Source organism: Musa acuminata, chromosome BXJ2-8 (genome assembly GCF_036884655.1).
Source record: "Musa acuminata AAA Group cultivar baxijiao chromosome BXJ2-8, Cavendish_Baxijiao_AAA, whole genome shotgun sequence".
In the NCBI taxonomy this organism is placed as follows: domain Eukaryota; kingdom Viridiplantae; phylum Streptophyta; class Magnoliopsida; order Zingiberales; family Musaceae; genus Musa; species Musa acuminata.
In genome coordinates, this window is record NC_088345.1 from 15,012,574 (window position 1) to 15,034,691 (window position 22,118).

The window sequence follows — 22,118 nt, forward strand, 5'->3', positions numbered from 1 at the left end:
AGGGTTGTCTCCTAAACCTGGGAAAGGGAGAAAGTGATGTAAAGAGGTGTTAGTTCTTCACCTATTGAAGGAAGACCTTTAATGGATGCCGGTGATCTCGTCGGAGGAGGAATCTGAAAGTGGATGTAGGTCACCTTGACCGAACCACTCTAAATTCTGATTTGCTTTTCAGTTGAGCAATTTACTTTACTACAAACCTCCTTAATCTTCTCTTATACTTTTACAAAAGCTTTCAAGTTCAACTTCTCTCCGAAATAGATTGAATCAAAACTATTTTTGTTGAAATTAGTTTTAAACAAAACAAACAATTTTCTGAAATCGTGAAAGTTTTCCGTTGCATTAATTCACCCCCCCTCTTAGTGCAGCTCTTGATCCTAACAATTGGTATTAGAGCAAGGTTCACTCTTATTTTGTTTTAAACCTAAGAGAGATGGCATTTTCTAGCAACCTAGAGGGTCATTCAATTACACGTCCGCCCATATTCAATGGGACGGATTACACATATTGGAAGACTCGAATAGGTATCTTCCTAATTGCTAGTCATAAGTGCCCAGCAAGCCAATCACGTGAGTGATGGCACGTGTGACTTGATACAGAATCTTTTTGCTTATTATATTTTGGCGTATATCACTTTATAACTATTGCATAAATGCATATATATTGTGATGTCCTTGGATTTGTTCAATGGGAATCGGATCGTGATGAGATCACGATAATGAGATCGATTCACCTTTAAACACATATCCTAAATAATCCCGGTCATAGGTTACTCGAGAGGGACATCGTGATAACCGGATAGACTGGTGTGCTGTATACCCGTCCATATGATGGATGCAGCTGGTCTCATAGCTGCTCGTGTAGGGACACTAGGGATACAGTACAGGTGCTCATTGGAGAATGAGTTCACTGATTGATCCGCTTACGGAATGCTGGATGGTTAATGATGCCTTATTGTCAGACAACGATTCCGTAGTCCTAGTGGTGTATCTGGTTCTTAGACTTGAGACACCAAGGATGTCCTGTATGAGTGCTCCACTCTTTGATACCAGACTTATAGGTTTGGCTGTTCCCAGATCTAGTACAGCTGGTCATTGGGAGTGGTAGTCGACCTTACGAGGGCTATTGAGTGTCGATAGAGGATCATCCACTCTCGGTATCATGAGAGGAATATCCCATGTGTTCTTGCTCAGACAAATCCCTGGCCAGGGTCATTCGGGTTGAGAGAGAAAGAGTTCTCCGGGAGAATCCGATTAGAGCGAGACTCGAGTAGAAACCGTATGGGTCTGACAGCACCATGCTCGATATACGGTCTCTGGGATATTAGATGGATGAGGGACTATAGGTACATGGTAACTGAGGACAGACAGGTCCAATGGATTGGATTCCCCTGTATCGTCTGGGGACTACGGCGTAGTGGCCTAGTACTTCCGTAGTCGATGAGTCGAGTGAATTATTACAGAGATAATAATTCACTGAGTTAGAAGGAGTTCTGACAGGTATGACTCACGGCCAGCTCGATATTGGGCCTAGAGGGTCACACACATATGGTAGGCATTGCGATGAGTAGAGGTTCGGATATGAGATATCCGACGGAGCCCTTGTCTTATTGGATGCAGATCCAATACCCACTAGGGAAAGGACCCATTAGGGTTTTGACACGGGATCTCTATAAATAGGAGGGATTCACAGCCTCATAGGCTAGAGTCTTTGCTTGCCCTTCCTATTCTCCTCTCCCTCTCCCCCTCAGAGTAGGCCTGGAGTTTTGAGGAGCGTCGTCGCAACCCTGCTGTGTGGATCACCGCTAGAGAGGAGGACGCTTGACCTCCTTCACCCTCTCCTGAGGATCTGCAAGGAAACAGGGATATACGATCTCCCTAGGTAACACAATCTCTATACGCAGTTTTGTGTTTTTGCGGATTTTGCGCACCAATCTTCGCACGACGATGAACATCCTTTTGGGAATCGGGGATTTTTGTTTTTCTTGTTCTTCCGCTGCGCATATGATGTCGCCCCCTCTATGATTTCCCAACAGTGGTATCAGAGCCAGGTTGTTCGTGCGAATGATTGGTTTTGAACTGCGTGTATTGTGTTTAGGAAGAATTTTGACGTCAAAATCGTTGACGCAAAAGCGAGGAAGGGCAGCAACAGTTGCTGCCCTCGATCTGCATGCCTGCAGCCACCTGCAGCGGCAGCCGCAGTCGCAGCCAGGCAGCACAGCGCCGGCGCATGCGCAAGCGCTGTGTCTGCAGCAGCCGGCCGGCGGCCTGCTTGCAGCAGGCTTGCTGCCGGCGGGGCTGGCAGCCCGCGGGTAGAGGCGCCTGCGGCCGCTGAGCCCGCGGGTAGAGGCGCCGCGGGGCAGCAGCGCGGGCTGAGGCACCGCAGGGCAGCGGCGCCTGTGGCCGCTGCTCCCACGGGCAAAAACACCGCAGGGGCGGCCGCCAGCGAGACAGCACCACCTGCGGGCGCTGACTCGCGGGCAGAACCGCCCGCGAAGGCGGCGGCGCCCGCGGGGGCGCCCACCTGCAGCGGCAGCGACCCCAGCGGGCGTGCCGCCCGCAGGCGAGGGCAGCGCCCCGCCCCTCGCCGCACAGGCCGCCGCCGGCAGGGTGGCGGCGGCAGCAGCAGCGAAAAGGGGAAAGGGCATTAGGGTTTTCTGGGAAAAAGACAGTTTTGCCCCTCGGAATTTGAGAAATTCCAGTTTCTGTCTTTTGTCCAAATTACGAAAATACCCTTAGGAATTGAGAAATTCCCTATATATCCCTGATTTCAGAAAATATTAATTAATTAAAAGGTTTAGTTGATTATTATTTTTATTATTATCTAGTAGTCCTACATGATGATGATTATTTATACATGTGATGTATGATGAGTGGACGGATGATCATGGACCGTGTGATGTGTGTACTTGTGATTATTATTATTGAGGTCTGCGAACCTCCATTATATTTCTCGTTTATTGTCGGGCCTGTGTGCCTATGATTAAGTTGTAATCACATGAGAAGGCGCAGCGGGAGCGTGGAAGCCATAGCGGGACCCACGAGACGGACGATCGTGATGCATGGAGATGCATCAAGATGTCGACGGAACCAACGAGGACGAGATGGACGATCACAAGGCATGGAGATGCACCGTTGCACACATAGATCTTGATGTGAGTGATTAGGCCTACTGGCTCGGGCCTAATCATATTAGGTTGTGGTCCATGATCATCTGGTGTGATTGCTTATACACATACTAGATATGTATATATATTTGCATGCGATGTAGATATATATTAAATATGCATATGTGTGACATGTCATATTAGGAGACCAAATCATAGAAACATCTCTCGATAATATTAAGTCGGTAAACGTGAGGCAATTAGATTGACCCACGTGGCCTTCCATCGTTATGAGTAGGAACCGAATCCCGGTGTAGGTTGAGTTGGTCGAGTCCCTCGAGACTCACCTATATCGCGATTCGCTATCTTGCTTACGACATAGAGATGTCACCGGTGACCTGAGGGCATGATATGCTTGGTCGAGTCCCTCGAGGGTATATCATCAAATCAGACTCATCTTGTAACGAAGGTGTTGACTTAACCGAGCATCATGGTTGGTCGAGTCCCTCGAGGCCATGGTGATTCGGAGGCCGAACAGGACGGGAATCACAAGGAGTTGTGATCGGCAAGAGTTGTCTACCTTTTAGGCTTAGTGTGATTGGTCGAGTCCCTCGAGGTTACACTAAGACGCTGATTGGATCCTGATCCCCACTAGAAGTCTGCCGGAGACTTCCGTTTCACGTGCTGAGGGTGTCGCGTGACTCGTTAGTAAAATAGTGGGAGCATATTAAGATAGAAGTCCATATCTTGATAGTTTATTTCTTGCAAAATCTGCATGTTATTCATTTTTGCTACATCTTTATTTTCAGAAAATGTCGCTTTCAAATCCCTTACGTGGCATACTTGATGTCAACCGCCTCACTGGTCCAAATTATACGGATTGGCTCCGTAACTTGAGAATTGTTCTCACAGCGGAGAAAATCGTGTACGTCCTTGATACAGTGATGCCTACGCCCGAAGAAGGGGCAAGCGAGGATGAGATCGCTCGCTACGTGAAGTACATTGATGACTCCACTCTTGCTCAATGCTATATGTTGGGCTCTATGACTCCAGAGTTACAGAGACAACATGAAAAGATGGATGCCAGATCCATTCTCCTACATGTCCGTAAATTGTTTGAGGAACAAGGAAGGACTCAACGATATGAGATATCCAAGAGCCTTTTCCGCGCTAGGATGACTGAGGGGACACCGGTTCAGAACCATGTCCTAAAGATGATTGAGTGGATAGAGAAACTCACAGGTCTAGGAATGGTCCTAGAGGATAACTTGTGTGTGGACATTGTGCTTCAGTCCCTACCAGATTCCTTTTCACAGTTCATAATGAACTTTAATATGAACAAGCTTGAGGTGACTCTCCCAGAGCTCCTCAATATGTTGAGGGAGGCAGAGAGTACTATTAAGAAAGAGAAGCCAGTTCTCTACACTGGTGAGACCAGAAAGAAAAGGAAAGCAGAAAGGTCCCTTAAGAAGGGAAAGGGCAAGGGCAAACAAGGTAAAGCAAAGGTTGCTAAGAAAGACCCAACAAAGGACAAAGGCCAGTGCTTCCACTGTGGTAAAGATGGGCACTGGAAGAGAAACTGCAAAGAGTACCTTGCAGAAAGGGCGAAACAAAAGCTTGATGAAGCTTCAGGTACATTCATGATCAGTCTCCATTTGTCAGACTCTTATGATAACACATGGGTATTAGATACCGGTAGTGCTTATCATATATGCAATTCGTTGCAGGTTCTGGCAAGGCCTAGGAGACTAGAGAGAGGCGAGATGGACCTCAAGATGGGTAATGGAGCAAAAGTTGCTGTATTAGCTGTTGGCGAGGTCGCCCTACATCTGCCTAATGGAGCTTTTATTGCATTAGATGCATGTTATTTTGTTCCTTCTATTATCAAAAACATTATCTCCATTTCATGTTTAACAGTTAGTGGATATAAATTTGTTTTTGAGAACAATGGTTGTTCGATATTATTAGATGATAAGATCATCACGAAAGGAACATTGCATAATGGTTTATTTATGTTAGACACCACTCCACATATCATGAATATAAATGTGTCCAAAAGGAAACGAGATGAGTTGAACAGTGCATACCTGTGGCATTGTAGGCTAGGTCACATCCATGAAAGAAGGATTCAAAAGTTGCTAAATGATGGATATCTAGATCCATTCGACTATGTGTCATATGCAACTTGTGAGCCTTGCATTCGTGGAAAACTGACCAACTCTCCATTTAGTGGAACTGGAGAGAGAGCCACCGAGTTGTTGGAACTCATGCCGGAGGTTACTCCTACTTCATTACATTTACTGATGATTTCTCAAGGTATGGATATGTGTACTTAATGAAGTACAAGTCCGAGGCCTTTGAGAAATTCAGAGAGTATAAGAATGAGGTGGAGAACCAGACTGGAAAGAGTATCAAAACTCTTCGATCAGATCGAGGAGGTGAGTACTTAAGTACAGAGTTTACTCACTTCCTCAAGGACCATGGGATATTATCCCAATGGACACCTCCTTATACACCTCAGCTCAATGGTGTCTCTGAAAGGAGAAATCGTACATTATTAGATATGGTACGGTCCATGATGAGTTTCGCTGACCTACCCATCTCATTCTGGGGATATGCCCTAGAAACCGCAGCTTACCTTCTGAACAGAGTTCCAACTAAGTCGGTAGTGTCTACACCATATGAGATATGGAAAGGGAAGAAGCCTGATCTTAAGGTTGTTAAGATTTGGGGCTGCTCTGCCCATGTTAAAAGACACAACCCCGATAAGTTAGAATCAAGGACAGGGCGATGTAAATTTGTGGGATACCCCAAGGAAACTTGTGGGTATTACTTCTATCATCTCGAGGACCAAAAGGTCTTTGTAGCTAAGAGAGCAGTGTTCCTTGAGAAGGAACACATTCTTGACGGAGACAGTGGGAGAATGATAGAATTGAGCGAGGTTGGAGAACCAAGCTCAAGCACCACTCTACAGCTCGAGTCTGTTCAGGTACCTAATACACAAGTATCAACTTTACGCAGGTCTGATAGGGTATCCCATCCTCCTGAGAGATATGTGGGACATATTAGAGCAGAGGATGTAGAGGATATTGATCCTCAGACCTACGAGGAGGCTATTATGAGTATAGACTCCGGGAAGTGGAAAGAAGCCATGAATTCTGAGATGGATTCTATGTACTCCAATAAGGTTTGGAACCTAGTTGATGCGCCCGAAGGTATTGTACCCATCGGTTGCAAATAGATCTTTAAGAAAAAGATCGGAGTAGATGGAAAGGTAGAGACCTATAAAGCAAGGCAAGTGGCTAAAGGGTATCGTCAAAGGCAAGGTGTTGACTACGACGAAACCTTCTCACCCGTAGCAATGCTAAAATCCATCAGAATTCTATTGGTTATTGCAGCACACTATGATTATGAGATCTGGCAGATGGATGTGAAAACCGCATTCCTCAACGGGAACCTCGAGGAGGAGATGTATATGATGCAACCTGAGGGATTCATGTCCAAGAACTGCCCAGATAAGGTGTGTAGGTTGCTTAGATCCATTTATGGACTAAAGCAAGCTTCCCGAAGTTGGAACATAAGATTTGATAAGGCAATCAGATCTTATGACTTCGTTAAGAACGAAGATGAGCCTTGTGTATACAGAAAGGTAAGTGGGAGCGCTATCACCTTTTTGGTGTTATATGTGGATGACATTCTCATCATTGGGAATGACGTAGGAATGCTATCCACAGTAAAGACTTGGTTATCTAGACACTTCTCCATAAAGGACTTAGGGGAAGCATCCTAAATCTTGGGGATTAGAATCTATAGAGATAGATCCAAGAGGATGCTTGGCTTGTCCCAGTCCAGGTACATAGAAACCATTGTCAAAAGGTTTGGCATGGAAAATTCCAAAGGGCAAACATGAATATGATACCTTATGCCTCAGCAATAGGGTCTATCATGTATGTCATGCTATGTACTAGGCCTGATATAGCGCATGCTCTGAGTGTCACGAGCAGGTATCAGGCGGATCCAGGCTTGGAGCACTGGAAAGCAGTAAAGTGTATCCTTAAGTACTTGAGAAGGACTAAGGATCTTTTACTAGTATATGGAGGTAATAGCCTTAAGGTTGAAGGCTACACTGACTCAAGTTTTCAGTCTGATGTCGATGATAGCAAGTCGAATTCAGGGTATGTGTACACCTTGAATGGAGGAGCAGTGTGCTGGAAGAGTTCCAAGCAAGATACCACTGCTGACTCGACCACAGAGGCGGAGTACATTGCTGCATCAGATGCAACAAAGGAGGGAGTCTGGGTGAAGAAGTTCATCACAGATTTGGGAGTCGATACAGATAGCGACAAGTCGACTTCCTTATATTGCGACAACTATGGGGTGATTACTCAAATAAGGGAACCCGGGTCTCATCAGAAGTGTTCTGAGGAGGTTCCAGCTTATAAGAGAGATCGTAACCCGAGGAGATGTAGTAGTGGAAAGAGTTCCATCCGAAGATAACATTGCAGATCCACTGACAAAGCCGTTGTCTCAGATTGTCTTTGAGCGTCACAGGGGTCTGATGGGGATCAGACACATAGGTGATTGGCTTTAGGTCAAGTGGGAGATTGCTAGTCATAAGTGCCCAGCAAGCCAATCACGTGAGTGATGGCACGTGTGACTTGATACAGAATCTTTTTGCTTATTATATTTTGGCGTATATCACTTTATAACTATTGCATAAATGCATATATATTGTGATGTCCTTGGATTTGTTCAATGGGAATCGGATCGTGATGAGATCACGATAATGAGATCGATTCACCTTTAAACACATATCCTAAATAATCCCGGTCATAGGTTACTCGAGAGGGACATCGTGATAACCGGATAGACTGGTGTGCTGTATACCCGTCCATATGATGGATGCAGCTGGTCTCATAGCTGCTCATGTAGGGACACTAGGGATACAGTACAGGTGCTCATTGGAGAATGAGTTCACTGATTGATCCGCTTACGGAATGCTGGATGGTTAATGATGCCTTATTGTCAGACAACGATTCCGTAGTCCTAGTGGTGTATCTGGTTCTTAGACTTGAGACACCAAGGATGTCCTGTATGAGTGCTCCACTCTTTGATACCAGACTTATAGGTTTGGCTGTTCCCAGATCTAGTACAGCTGGTCATTGGGAGTGGTAGTCGACCTTACGAGGGCTATTGAGTGTCGATAGAGGATCATCCACTCTCGGTATCATGAGAGGAATATCCCATGTGTTCTTGCTCAGACAAATCCCTGGCCAGGGTCATTCGGGTTGAGAGAGAAAGAGTTCTCCGGGAGAATCCGATTAGAGCGAGACTCGAGTAGAAACCGTATGGGTCTGACAGCACCATGCTCGATATACGGTCTCTGGGATATTAGATGGATGAGGGACTATAGGTACATGGTAACTGAGGACAGACAGGTCCAATGGATTGGATTCCCCTGTATCGTCTGGGGACTACGGCGTAGTGGCCTAGTACTTCCGTAGTCGATGAGTCGAGTGAATTATTACAGAGATAATAATTCACTGAGTTAGAAGGAGTTCTGACAGGTATGACTCACGGCCAGCTCGATATTGGGCCTAGAGGGTCACACACATATGGTAGGCATTGCGATGAGTAGAGGTTCGGATATGAGATATCCGACGGAGCCCTTGTCTTATTGGATGCAGATCCAATACCCACTAGGGAAAGGACCCATTAGGGTTTTGACACGGGATCTCTATAAATAGGAGGGATTCACAGCCTCATAGGCTAGAGTCTTTGCTTGCCCTTCCTATTCTCCTCTCCCTCTCCCCCTCAGAGTAGGCCTGGAGTTTTGAGGAGCGTCGTCGCAACCCTGCTGTGTGGATCACCGCTAGAGAGGAGGACGCTTGACCTCCTTCACCCTCTCCTGAGGATCTGCAAGGAAACAGGGATATACGATCTCCCTAGGTAACACAATCTCTATACGCAGTTTTGTGTTTTTGCGGATTTTGCGCACCAATCTTCGCACGACGATGAACATCCTTTTGGGAATCGGGGATTTTTGTTTTTCTTGTTCTTCCGCTGCGCATATGATGTCGCCCCCTCTATGATTTCCCAACACTAATTTCAATGGATTTTGAATTATGGAATATTATAGAAAATGGCCTTCAAAGGTCTTCTCTCCAATGAACGATTGGAATGAGTTGGAGAAGAAGACTTTTACTTTAAACGCAAAGGTTATGAATGCCTTGTTTTGTGCATTAGATAGAAACAAGTTTAATCGAGTATCGATTTATGAAACGACTTTTGACATTTGGCACACACTCGAAGCGACTCATGAAGGCACTAGTAGAGTGAAAGAGTCAAAAATTAATCTTTTAGTGCATTCTTATGAGTTGTTTTGAATAAAACCGAGTGAGACCATTGGAAACATGTACACCCGATTCACGGATATCATCAATGGTCTAAAAGGACTTGGTAAAAGTTTCTCGGATTTTGAATTTATTAATAAGATTTTAAGATCCCTTCCAAAAAGTTGGGACCCTAAAGTAATAGCCATTCAAGAGGTCAAAGATCTAAATAATTTTCCTCCTGAAGAACTAATTGGGTCACTAATGACCTATAATGACATGTAAAACTCATGAAGAGCTTGAGAACACCCCTTCAAAGAACACGAAGGATATGGCATTGAGAACACAAGAAGATCACTTGAAAGAAAATTCATTCGAAGGTCAAATGGGTACCTAAAAATGCCTCATTTATCATCATCCTTAATCATGTTTAAATTTTTTTTTTTTTATGAATCGTTTTTTGAGGCATCCAAGGTCAAATGGGTATCTAAAAATCATCCTTTTTTGTAGAAATGTTTACCATAACAAGCTAGGAGCAAGAGATGGTACCTTGATAGTGGATGCTCAAGGCATATGATTAAAGATCCATCTCAATTCTCTAAGCTCACTAGCATAGACGAAGGATATGTTACTTTCAGAGACAACAACAAGGCTAAAATCATTGGCAAAGGAACCATAAGTAACAAATCCACCTTTTTTATTGAAGATGTATTGTTAGTTGATGGCTTAAAGTATAACCTTTTGAGCATTAGTCAATTATATGATAAAGAATACATCATTAAATTTGAATCTAATGTATATATATATATATATATATATATATATATATATTTTTTTTTTTTTTTACACACACACACACACACACACATATATATATATATATATATATATATATATATATATATATATATATATATATATATATATATTGTGATGTCCATGAATATGTGCAATGGGAATTAAATCGTGATGAGAACATAATTAATGAGATCAATTTGCCTTTAAATATAAATCCTAAATAATCCTAGTCAAAGGTTACTCGAGAGGGTCATCGAGATAACCGAATAGACTAGTACTGTACACCCGTCCATATAATGAAGGCGGCTGGTCTCATAGCTGCACGTATGGGGACACTAGAGAGACAGTGTAGGTGCTCATTGGAGAATGAGTTCATTGATTGATTCGCTTACGGAATGCTGGATGGTTGAGGATACCTCATTGTCAAACAATGATTCCATTGTCCTAGTGGTGTATCTTGCTAGTCATAGGTGATCTACAAGCCAATCACGTAAGTGATGACACGTGTTATATGATACACATTCTTTTTGCTTATTATATTATTTGGTATTTTATAACTTTCTCTTGTATGCTGCATATATTGTGATGTTTATGGATCCATGCAATGGGAATCGGATCGTGATGAAATCATGACAATGAGATTGATTTGCCTTTAAACACATACCCTAAATTATCCTGGTCATAAGTTACTTGAAAGGGACATCGAGATAACTGATAGACTAGTGTACTATATACCCATCCATATGATGGAGGCAGTTAGTCTCATAGAAGCTTGTGTGTGGACACTAGGGATATAATGTAGGTGCTCATTGGAGAATGAGTTCATTTATTAATCCGTTTACGGAATGCTAGATGGTTGATGATATCTCACTATCAGATAGTGATTCCGTCATCCCAGTGGTGTATCTGGTCCTTGGACTTGAGATACCAAAAATGTTCTATATAAGTACTCCACTCTTTGATATCATACTTATAGGTATGAAAGTTTCAAATCTAGTATAACTGGTTATCGGGAGTGGCAGCCAACCTTACGTAGGTTATTGAGTGTCAATAGAGGATCATCCTATCTTGATGTCATGAGAGAAATATCTCATATGTTCTTCATCAAACAAAACTCTAGCTAGGGTTATTTGAATTGAGAGAGAAAGAGTTCTCTAGGCGAATCCGATTAGAGCGAGACTTGAGTAGAAATTATATGGGTCTGATAGCACCATGCTCGGTATATGATCTCTAGGATATTAGATAGATGAGGGATTATAGATATACGGTAATTGAGGATAGACATGTTTAATGGATTAGATTCCCCTATATCATTTGGGGACTACGGCGTAGTAGCTTAGTATATCCGTAGTCAATGAGTCGAGAGAATTATTATAAATATAATAATTTACTAAGCCAGATAAAATTTTGATAGGAATGACTCATGACCAGCTTAATATTGGGTATAGAGGATCATATACATATGATAGGTATTATAGTGAGTAAAGGTTCGGATATAAGATATCCATTGAAGCTCCTATCTTATTGGATATCCAATAAGCTCTTGAATTATTTGATCCTAAAGATGAGATCCAATAAGAACCAATGAGAGATTATTGGATAGAGATCCACTAATTTAAGAGGCTTGGGTAGTTGGATGGAGATCTAGTACCTAATAGGACAGGATCCATTATGGTTAAATTGATAGGAGGCCTATATAAATAGGAGGGTACTAAAGGGCCATAGGCTAGGCCCTTTTGGCTATCACCTCCTATTCTCCTCTCGCCTTCTCCTCCTTAGTCAAGAGCCCCTATCGAGGGCATATGGAGATTTGGGCAGCGATTCTAGTAGCATCTTCATAACCCCTACCATGTGGATCACCACTAGAAAGGAGGACAGTTGGCCTTCTTCATCCTCTCCCACAGATCTATAGTAATTCAGAGATATACAATATCCCTAAGTAACACAACTATCTCACACGTGGATTTTAGTTTCATAGGTTTTTGTGCACCAATCGTCGCACGATGATAAAACCTTTTTTGTGAAAATTTAGTATTTTCATTTTCTATTTTTCTACTACACATGTGATATCACCCCCCTAGATTTCCCTACAATGGTATCAGAGCTAGGTTGTTTGTGCGAAAGATTGATTTTGAGCATGTGTTGTGTTTTAGAAAGGCTTTTAACATCAAAATTATTGACACAAAATGCGAGAGTGGGAAGCAACCCTTGTAGGCTAGCTAAAGGCTACTTGTAGCCTTGGTTGAGAGCTCCCAAGGGAGTTCTCGACATGGCCACTTGTGGGTAGGGGCCATAGGTGGGCGGTAGTCTTCCGCCCGAAGGTTGGGCCACCTGTACACAGGTGTTGTGTCTGCTCACGGGCACAACGCTTGTAGCGACGGTCACTCGCAAAAGGGGGCATTGCCCATGGGTGAGCTGCTTACGGGGGCTGCGCTCGATCATAGCGGTGGCCGCAGCAACGCTCGTTCACAAGCGTGGAACCTACGGTCGTTGCACCCATGTGGCGGTGTCGTACATGGGCATAAGTGCGGCAACAACACAGAGGCAAGGGAAGGGATCGGGGTTTTGTGGACAAAAGATATTTTTGTCACTATGAATTTTAGAAACAATTTGTCCTTTCTATCTAATTTACCTTAATACCCTACATAATTCAAAATATTTCCTGCATGTCCCAAATTTCAAACAAATATTAGTTAATTAAAAGGTTTAATTTGTTGAATCTCGAATTTTGACGATGAAACCAATTGATAGTGTTTATGATTTGATCTACATTTTGAGTGACATAGGAAGCTTCGATTAGGGAGAGATAATTAAAGTAGAAAGAATCATGTTGGGCCAGAGTAGAAAATGTCAAAAGATTGGACGTCGAGCGGAAAGATCGGTCGACTTATCGGTAGAAGGCTTTGGGCCATGAGTTCGGGCATCGGGCCAATAAGAGCGAAAATTGTGTCGAGGAAATCGGAGTTGTGGAGGTCAATTGGCCGATTGGGCAATAGGTTGCAAGAGAGGACGATGTGCCGAAGAATCGGATGAAGCGTCGATGAACCAATGACATGTCAGACAACATAATTCAAGCTTTGTAATAATTATCTAGATCGAAGTAGGTTTAATTGTGCTGGATTAACTACGATAGCGATCAAGACATAAAGCAAAATGAAGTCCTAGAGTCAAGAATTAGATTTTGTTGGGAGTTCGAGAGTTCGTCGGAAGTCCGGACGTTCGTCCGAAGTTCTACCAGAATTGACTAAGAAGTCTAGGAGCTTGCCGAGAGTCCGTTGGAACATTGCCGAGAGATCATCGAAAGTTCATCGGAAGATCGTCGGAAGGTCACCGGAAGAAACCTAGCCTTACCGGACTTATTTATCTTATTGTTTGCCTTAAATTACAAATGTACATATCGCAAAGAGATGCAAAACTTATTAGTTTGCTCATCTAAAAAGCAAGAAATGCTATCTTGCAATCTCAAGAGAAGCAAAAGTGCTATCTTTCCTATCTCAAGAAGCAAAACTTGCAACTTGCACATTGCAAAAGCAAGAATTGCTAGCTTGCACACTTCAATAAGAATGTTATCTTGCATTCTTTTTTCGAAAACTCGCTATCTTAAACATTGCAAAGAAAAGAAAACATGCTAAACTCTGCACAAAACTTGCTAGCTTGCATGCTCTGAAATGATATAAAATTAGCTAGCTTGCATGTTCTAATATGATGTAATACTTGCTAAATTTGCTAGCTTACAAATTATAAGGAAAAAAACTTGCTATAAACAAAATTGGTAGATTGTATGTTGTAAAACTTGCATATCTCTAAAACTTGATAATTACACTTCTCCTTTTTGTTGATGACAAAGGGGGAGAAGATATGATGATATGAGAATTATATATGGTAGGATGTAATATACTTTGATATTTTGATACCATAATGATTTGAATGATGCATGTAAAACTTATGATAATGATGCATGCAATGCAATGATATGCATATAATGTGTTGCATATATTCATGATGAAATATTGCTTTGACTTGAATTCAAGGTTCTATCAATATGGCATATTAATAGGGGGAGTTAAGATTAACTTTGTCATTAATTGGTTGTCATCATAAAAAAGGGGGAGATTGTTGAATCTCAAATTTTGATGATGAAATCAATCGATGTGTTTGTCATCTAATGTGCGTTTAAGTAACACAAGACTAGCTTCAATCAGAAAAGATAAATCGATTAAAGTAGGAGGAATCAAACGTTGGGCCGGAGCAAATATGTCAGAAGATTAGATCTCAAGCTGGAGGATCAGTTGACGTGTCGGCAGAAGACTTCGGTCCGTGAATTCGGGCATTGGGCCAAGAAGATCGAACATTACGCCAAGGAGATCAAATGTTGTAAGAAGATAACATGCTGATTGGGCAATACACCAAAGAGAGGATGAAGGATTAGACGAAGCACCGGAAGAACCAATGACTTGCCAGACAATATAGGATTTGCTTATAATCGATTATGTGTAGATCGAGTTAGTTTAGAGTCTAATTGAGTCTGTTTAGAATGTAATTAGGCCAACTCAATTACGGGCCAATTGGGCCCCTAATTGGGCTATGTTAGGCTAAGTGAAAGGCCTAAACAATGACCCAACAGATGGAACCATCGGTGGCACAATATCTAAGATTTTGTCAGCGATGGTACTACTAGTCTAGGAAGTGGTACCGCTAGTTTGGGCAGTGGTACCACCCATACTTAGTCTCCAAGCCTGTTAAGCGGTGGTACCGCCAGTCTGGATGGTGGTACTGCCAGACTGGGCGGTGGTACCACCCAATGTTAGTGTTACAAGCGGTGGTACTGCCCAGTATAGGCGGTGGTACCGCCAGTACCTCGAAAATAGGGGATGAGACATTTTTAGGCTCTAATTTTGAATCCACTTGAGGCCTATAAATACCTTTCTTACCCTTGGTTAACATACACATAACTGAGAGCAAAAAAGAAAATAAAATGCTAGTATAATCTTGTGTAAACTCCTCTCAAACTCTAAGTGTTAGTATGGTTTAAGAGAGGAGAAAGTGGGGGCGTAAAGGTTCTCTCCTAGGTCTATAAATAGAGAATAGAGTTGTAAGAAAGTGGTTGGTTTTCACCTATTGAAGGAAAACTGTTAGTGGATGTCAGTGGCCTTAACGGAAGAGGAATTGGTGGAGTGGATGTAAGTCACGATGACCGAACCATTATAAATCGGTTTGCTTTTCTGTTTTGCAATTTACCTTTACTGCAAACTACTTTACTTTCACTATGCTTCCATACGCTTTCAAGTTAAATATTTTCGATATCGGTTTTATTAAAATGAAATATTTTCAAAATCGTTGATTTTATCCGCTACACTAATTCACCCCCCCTCTTAGTGCCGACTCGATCCTAAGACAATCTTCTGATATGTTCACTCTGGCACAATGTCTGATTCCTCTCACTTTAATTAATTTGCCTCTCCTTGATCAAAGTTAGTCCTACGTTACTCAAAATGCAGCTTAGATCACAAACTCATCAATTGATTTTATCATCAAAATCTAAGATTCAACAATCTCTCCCTTTTTTATAATGACAACCAATTGATGATAGAGTTTAAACTAAACTCCTATTAATATGTCATATTGAAATAATGTTAGGATCGGAGCGACACTAAGAGGGGGGGGTGAATTAGTGCAGCGGATTAAAACTTCGATTTTGGAAAAATCTTTCATACGATAAAAAGCAATATCAATGGAAACCGATTTGGAAGCTTGATAACTTAAAAATGTACGGAAGCGTAGTGACTAAGTAGAGAAGTTTGTAGTATGTAAATGGCAAGAGTAGGATGCAAACCAGATAACGCAGTAGTTTTTAAAGTGGTTCGGTCAAAATGACCTGCATCCACTTGCGAAGCCTTCTTCGAAGAGGCTCCCAACTTCCACTAGCAAATCTCTTGTAGGGGAAGGACTAATACCCCTTTTACAACCTTTTACAAGTGGTTCACACTCTTACAAATTTTGGAATAGAAAGAAGGAGGTGAACACTCAAAGCAATTAAAGACAAAAACTTACTAAAGACTTTGCTAAGACTTTTAGCTCACTCTTTTGCTTCTTAAAGGTTGTATTCTCAATCGAGAATTGAGGGGTCTTTATAGGTCCCAAGAGGATTCAAATTTGGGCTCCAAAATTTGAATTCTCTTGGGTTTCCGAGGCTGGCGGTGCCATCGCCTGTTGGTGGTAGTGCCACCGCCCGATCTCTCGGGTGTTGGGTGGATGATTGTGTTTGTAACTAATCACCATGTAATTGAACATTATCATTTAAAGCTGCGAGGGACTATTACATGATGCACACATATTATCATTCTAGCAAGTTTGCATTTACTTCACAAGATAGGATATCAACTCAAGACATAATGCAAACTATAGCACACGTTCATATATCTCTTGGTGATGCCATAACATAGTTTATAGCATCACTCAAGTATTTGCAACATAGACATGATTATGGCAGTGTTTATCAATTCATATGTTTCTCCCCCTTTGTCATCAACAAAAAGCATGGTAATTGTGATACGAGGAAAACAATATTAGCAAGCTTATAGAGGAATTTTGCATAGATTGCTTTGAACACTTCTTCCCCTTTTTTGTTATAATCCATTTAACCCGCAAAGATATTACAGGATGAAATACATACACAGGAATCACTTTATCAGATTTATTTCAGGAACTTATTTTTCATGAAAGTGTACGAATAAATATGTTTTATGGCATTCGAACAAATAAGATGCATTTGGACAAGATTTTGTTGCAGATTTTCATATATAAACATGGCAATCAAGTGATCTGATAATTCAATATAGTCCGAAAAATAAGTTTATTTATTCGGACACATCAACATTCCTAATTCTCTTCTAATGAAATCAAATTGTTCTTCACTTAGAGGTTTTGTAAAAATGTCAGCCAGTTGATGTTTAGTATCGATGAACTCTATGGTTACGTCATGATTAGTGACATGATCTCATATAAAGTGGTGTCTAATATCAATATGTTTTGTTCTCAAGTGTTGTATAGGATTCTTAGTTAAGCATATTGCACTCGTGTTATCACATTTAATGAGAATATCTTTTAGATTAACTTTGTAATCTTCTAAAGTGTTTTTCATCCATACGACTTGTGCACAGCATGCACTTGCTGCAATATATTCAGCTTCGGTTGTTGATAGAGCAACCAAGCTTTGTTTCTTAGATGACCAGGAAACAAGGGCATGTCCTAAAAATTGACATGATCCTGATGTGCTTTTTCTATCTAGTCTATAGCCAGCGAAGTCTGCATCAGCATAAGCTGTTAACTCAAACTTTTCTGATTTTGGATACCATAATCCTAGATTTGTGGTTCTATTAAGATATCTAAGTATTCTTTTGACTGCTTTGAGATGAGATATCTTAGGGTTTGATTGAAATCTAGCACAAAGTCCTACACTAAACATGATGTCTGGTCTGGTGGCAGTGAGGTAAAGTAAACTTCCTATCATACCCCTATAAGTCTTTTGATTAAAGCTTTCTCCACTTTCATCAATTTCTAACTTAGTGGAGGTGCTCATAGGGGTGCTAATAGCCTTTGAGTTGTTCATTTTAAACTTTTCTAATAAATTCATAGCATATCTAGTTTGACTAATAAAGATGCCGTTGCTTAATTGTTTGATTTGTAAACCTAAGAAGAATGTTAATTCTCCCATTAAGCTCATTTCGAATTCAAGACTCATGGTTCTAGCAAAAGATTCACAGAGAGATTCATTTGTAGAGCCAAAGATAATATCATCAACATAAATCTGAACAATGAGAAAATTATTTTCAAAATTCTTGATAAATAATGTAGTATCAACCTTGCCTTTTGTGAAATTATTTTCGATAAGAAATGAACTAAGTCTCTCATACCAAGCCCTTGGGGCTTGTTTTAAACCATAGAGAGCTTTAGTTAATCTAAACACATGATTAGGGAGGCTATTATTTTCAAATCCAGGAGGTTGTTCAACATAAACTTCTTCGGAAATAAAGCCATTTAGAAAAGCGCTTTTAACATCCATTTGAAACAATTTAAAATTATTACTACTAGCGTAGGCAAGGAGCATCCTTATGGCTTCTAATCGAGCCACAGGAGCGAAGGTTTCTTCATAATCGATACCTTCTTCTTGGTTGAAACCTTTGGCTACTAATCTAGCCTTGTTTCTAACCACGATACCATTTTCATCTTGCTTGTTTCTGAAGACCCATTTAGTACCAATAACTAAATGGTCATTTGGCCTAGGAACAAGCTTCCACACCTCATTTCTCTCAAATTGATTCAATTCATCTTGTATTGCGATAATCCATAAATCATCTTTCATGGCTTTGTCAACGCATTTGGGTTCAATTTGGGAGAGAAAGGCGGCATTTGCAAAAAAAGTTTTAAGAGAAGATCGTGTTTGAATCCCCTTTGACGTGTCTCCTAAGATTAGCTCCTTGGGATGAGCATCTACATACTTCCAATCCTTGGGTAAGGATATTTCAGGAGTGGATGCATCCAAGTTGCTCGTTGGAGAAGGGGTCTCGTTTAAATTCAAAGAATCAAAATTAACATCTTCGTCAAGATCATTTTTCGTGATTTCGGAAATCTCATTGAAAACAACATGAATGGATTCTTCAATAATTAAAGTTCTTTTATTGAAGATACGAAAGGCTTTAGAAACAATAGAATAACCAAGAAAGATTCCTTCATCAGATTTAGCATCAAATTTTCCCAAGTTGTCCTTTTCATTTAGGATAAAACACTTACACCCAAAGACTTTAAAATATGAAACATTGGGTTTTTTATTGTTCCATAACTCATAGGGAGTTTTGGTTAGTAGAGGTCTTACTAGAACTCTATTCAAAATGTAGCATGCAGTATTTACGGCTTCAGCCCAAAAATATTTGGGTAGGTTGTATTCATTCAACATGGTTCTTGCCATTTCTTGTAAATTTCGATTTTTTCTTTCTACAACTCCATTTTGTTGAGGATTTCTAGGAGTAGAGAAATTATGATTGTATTCATTGAGTTCACAAAATTCCTGGAAATCATGGTTTTGAAATTCACCACCATGATCACTTCTAATTGACGAAATCATAGAACCTTTCTCATTCTGAACAAGTTTGCAGAACTTGGTAAAATATCTAAGGCATTCACTCTTCTGTTTTAAGAAGTAAGTCCATGTGTATCTGCTATAGTCATCCACGATGACAAAGGCATATTTGCTACCTCCTAGGCTTGATGTGGAGATAGGTCCGAACAAATCCATATGGATCAATTATAAGGGCCTAGAGGTGCTTATTTGGTTTTTAGATTTGAAGCTACTCTTAATTTGTTTACCTAATTGGCAAGCATCACATACATTGTCTTTGATGAACTTGATATGAGGAATTCCTCTTACAAGTTCTTTGGATGATATTTGAGTGATTAGTTTCATGCTAGCATGACCTAATCTTTTATGCCATATCCAAGCATCCTTATTCAAAGCAGAAAAACACATTTCATTACATAAATTATTGATGTCAATAGTGTATACGTTATTTTGTTTTAATGCAATCATAGATATGTTTTTGTGTGGTTTTTCAATGATGCAAGCATTAGATTCAAATCTGATAATATATCCTTTATCACATAATTGACTAATGCTCAAGAGGTTATGTTTTAAGCTATCCACTAGCAAAACATCTTCAATAGAGAAGTTGGATTTGTTACCTATGGTTCCTTTGCCAATGATTTTACCCTTGTTGTTGTCTCCGAAGGTGACATATCCTTCATCTATGCTAGTGAGCTTAGAGAATTGAGATGGATCTCCGGTCATATGCCTTGAGCATCCACTATCAAGGTACCATCTCTTGCTCCTAGCTTGCGATGGTTTAGTTTTCTACAAGAAAGGATGATGTTTAGGTACCCATTTGCTTTTGGGTGCCTCACAAATAGATCTACATTTTCTATCATGTTGCATGGAATTTGTCATGGTTCCTTTAGGAACCCAAATCAATTTGTTTGGACTAATTTTCTTAAATGGACAATAGTGCGTCTTGTGTCCAAGCTTGCAACAAAAGTTGCATTTGCTTTGATGTCTAACATGTAAGATGGGGCCTTTTATGAAGGTGGTTGGATTTTGGTGAGGACTTCTCACGAATCCAATTCCACTTCTTATGGGAACATGACCCTTGTTGGTAAGGATCATGTTTAATGACTTGCTACCAACCTCGAATTTCTTCAAGGTATCCTTAAGTAGCAAGTTTTCTTTTTGGAGAGTTTCTAGATCATGGCATTTTATGCATGAGCTTAAACTATCATGATGTTCAGCATTTAACTTATCGAAATTACAAATAAGACTATCATGCTGCTTTTTTAGCAATTTGTATTTATTACTAATAGTCTTACACTCATCAAACAATTCATGGAAAGCATTTAATAATTCATCGAATGATAAATCTGCATCTATTGAATTTGTTACCTCGTCTTCGATGGCCATTAAGGCGTAATGAGCAACTTGTTCGGTGTTGGACTCCTTTTCTTCGGATGCGCTCGAGTCATCCTATGTTACTTGAAGAGCCTTCTTCTTTGATGTTCTCCTTTTTACTTGGGGACAATCACTCTTGTAGTGTCCCGGCTTTTTGCATTCATAGCAGATCACTTGGTCCTTCTTGGGTTCAAGTTTATTTTTTGCATCATTCTTAAACTTGTTTCTTTTAAAGAACTTTTTAAACTTTCTTGTTAGAAGTGCCAAGTCATCATCATAGTCCTCATCACTTGAGTTTTCTCTCAAGTGGCATTCAGAGGTTTTAAGTGCCATATCCTTCCTGTTCTTTGGAAGGATGTCTTCTTGCTCTTCATGAGCTTTACAAGTCATTTCGTAGGTCATTAATGACCCGATTAGTTCTTCAAGAGGGAAGTTGCGTAGATCTTTTGCCTCTTGAATAGCAGTGACTTTAGGATCCCAATTCTTAGGAAGGGATCTTAGTATCTTATTTACGAGTTCAAAATCCGAAAAACTTTTTCCAAGTCCTTTTAGACCGTTGACGACATCCGTGAAACGGGTAAACATGTCGCCAATGGTTTCACTTGGTTTCATTCGAAAAAGTTCAAAAAAATGTAACAACAGATTGATTTTTGACTCTTTCACTCTACTTGTGCCCTCGTGGGTCACTTCGAGTGTGTGCCAAATATCAAATGCAGTTTCGCAAGTTGAAACACGATTAAACTCGTTTTTATCAAGTGCGCAAAATAAGGCATTCATAGCCTTTGCATTAAGAGCGAAAGCCTTCTTCTCCAATTCATTCCAATCGATCATTCGAAGAGAAGACTTTGAAAATCCGTTTTCAACAAGGTTCCACAGTTCAAAATCCATAGAAATAAGAAAGATCCTCATTCGGGTCTTCCAGTAGGTGTAGTCCGTCCCACTGAACATGGGTGGACGTGTAATAGAATGCCCCTCTTGGTTTCCGGCGTATGCCATCTCTCTTGGGTTTTAATCCGTTAGAGAGTTAACCTTGCTCTGATACCAATTGTTAGGATCGAGAGCACTAAGAGGGGGGGGGGGTGAATTAGTGCAGCGGAAATCTTACAGTAATTTAAAACCGAAATGTGCGTTCGTTCAATAAAATCTATTATGATGCAAAAGCCGATTCACAGTTTGTATTTAAGCGCAGTTTGCGTCTAAGCGCAGATTGCGTTTAAAAGCAGTTTACGTCTAAACGCAGTTTGCGTCTAAACGTAGTTTTACGTCTAAACTCAGTTTTACGTCTAAACGCAGTTTTACGTCTAAACGCAGTTTTACGTCTAAACGCAGTTTTGCGTCTTAACGCAGTTTTACGTCTGAACGCAGTTTTACGTCTAAACGCAGTTTTGCGTTT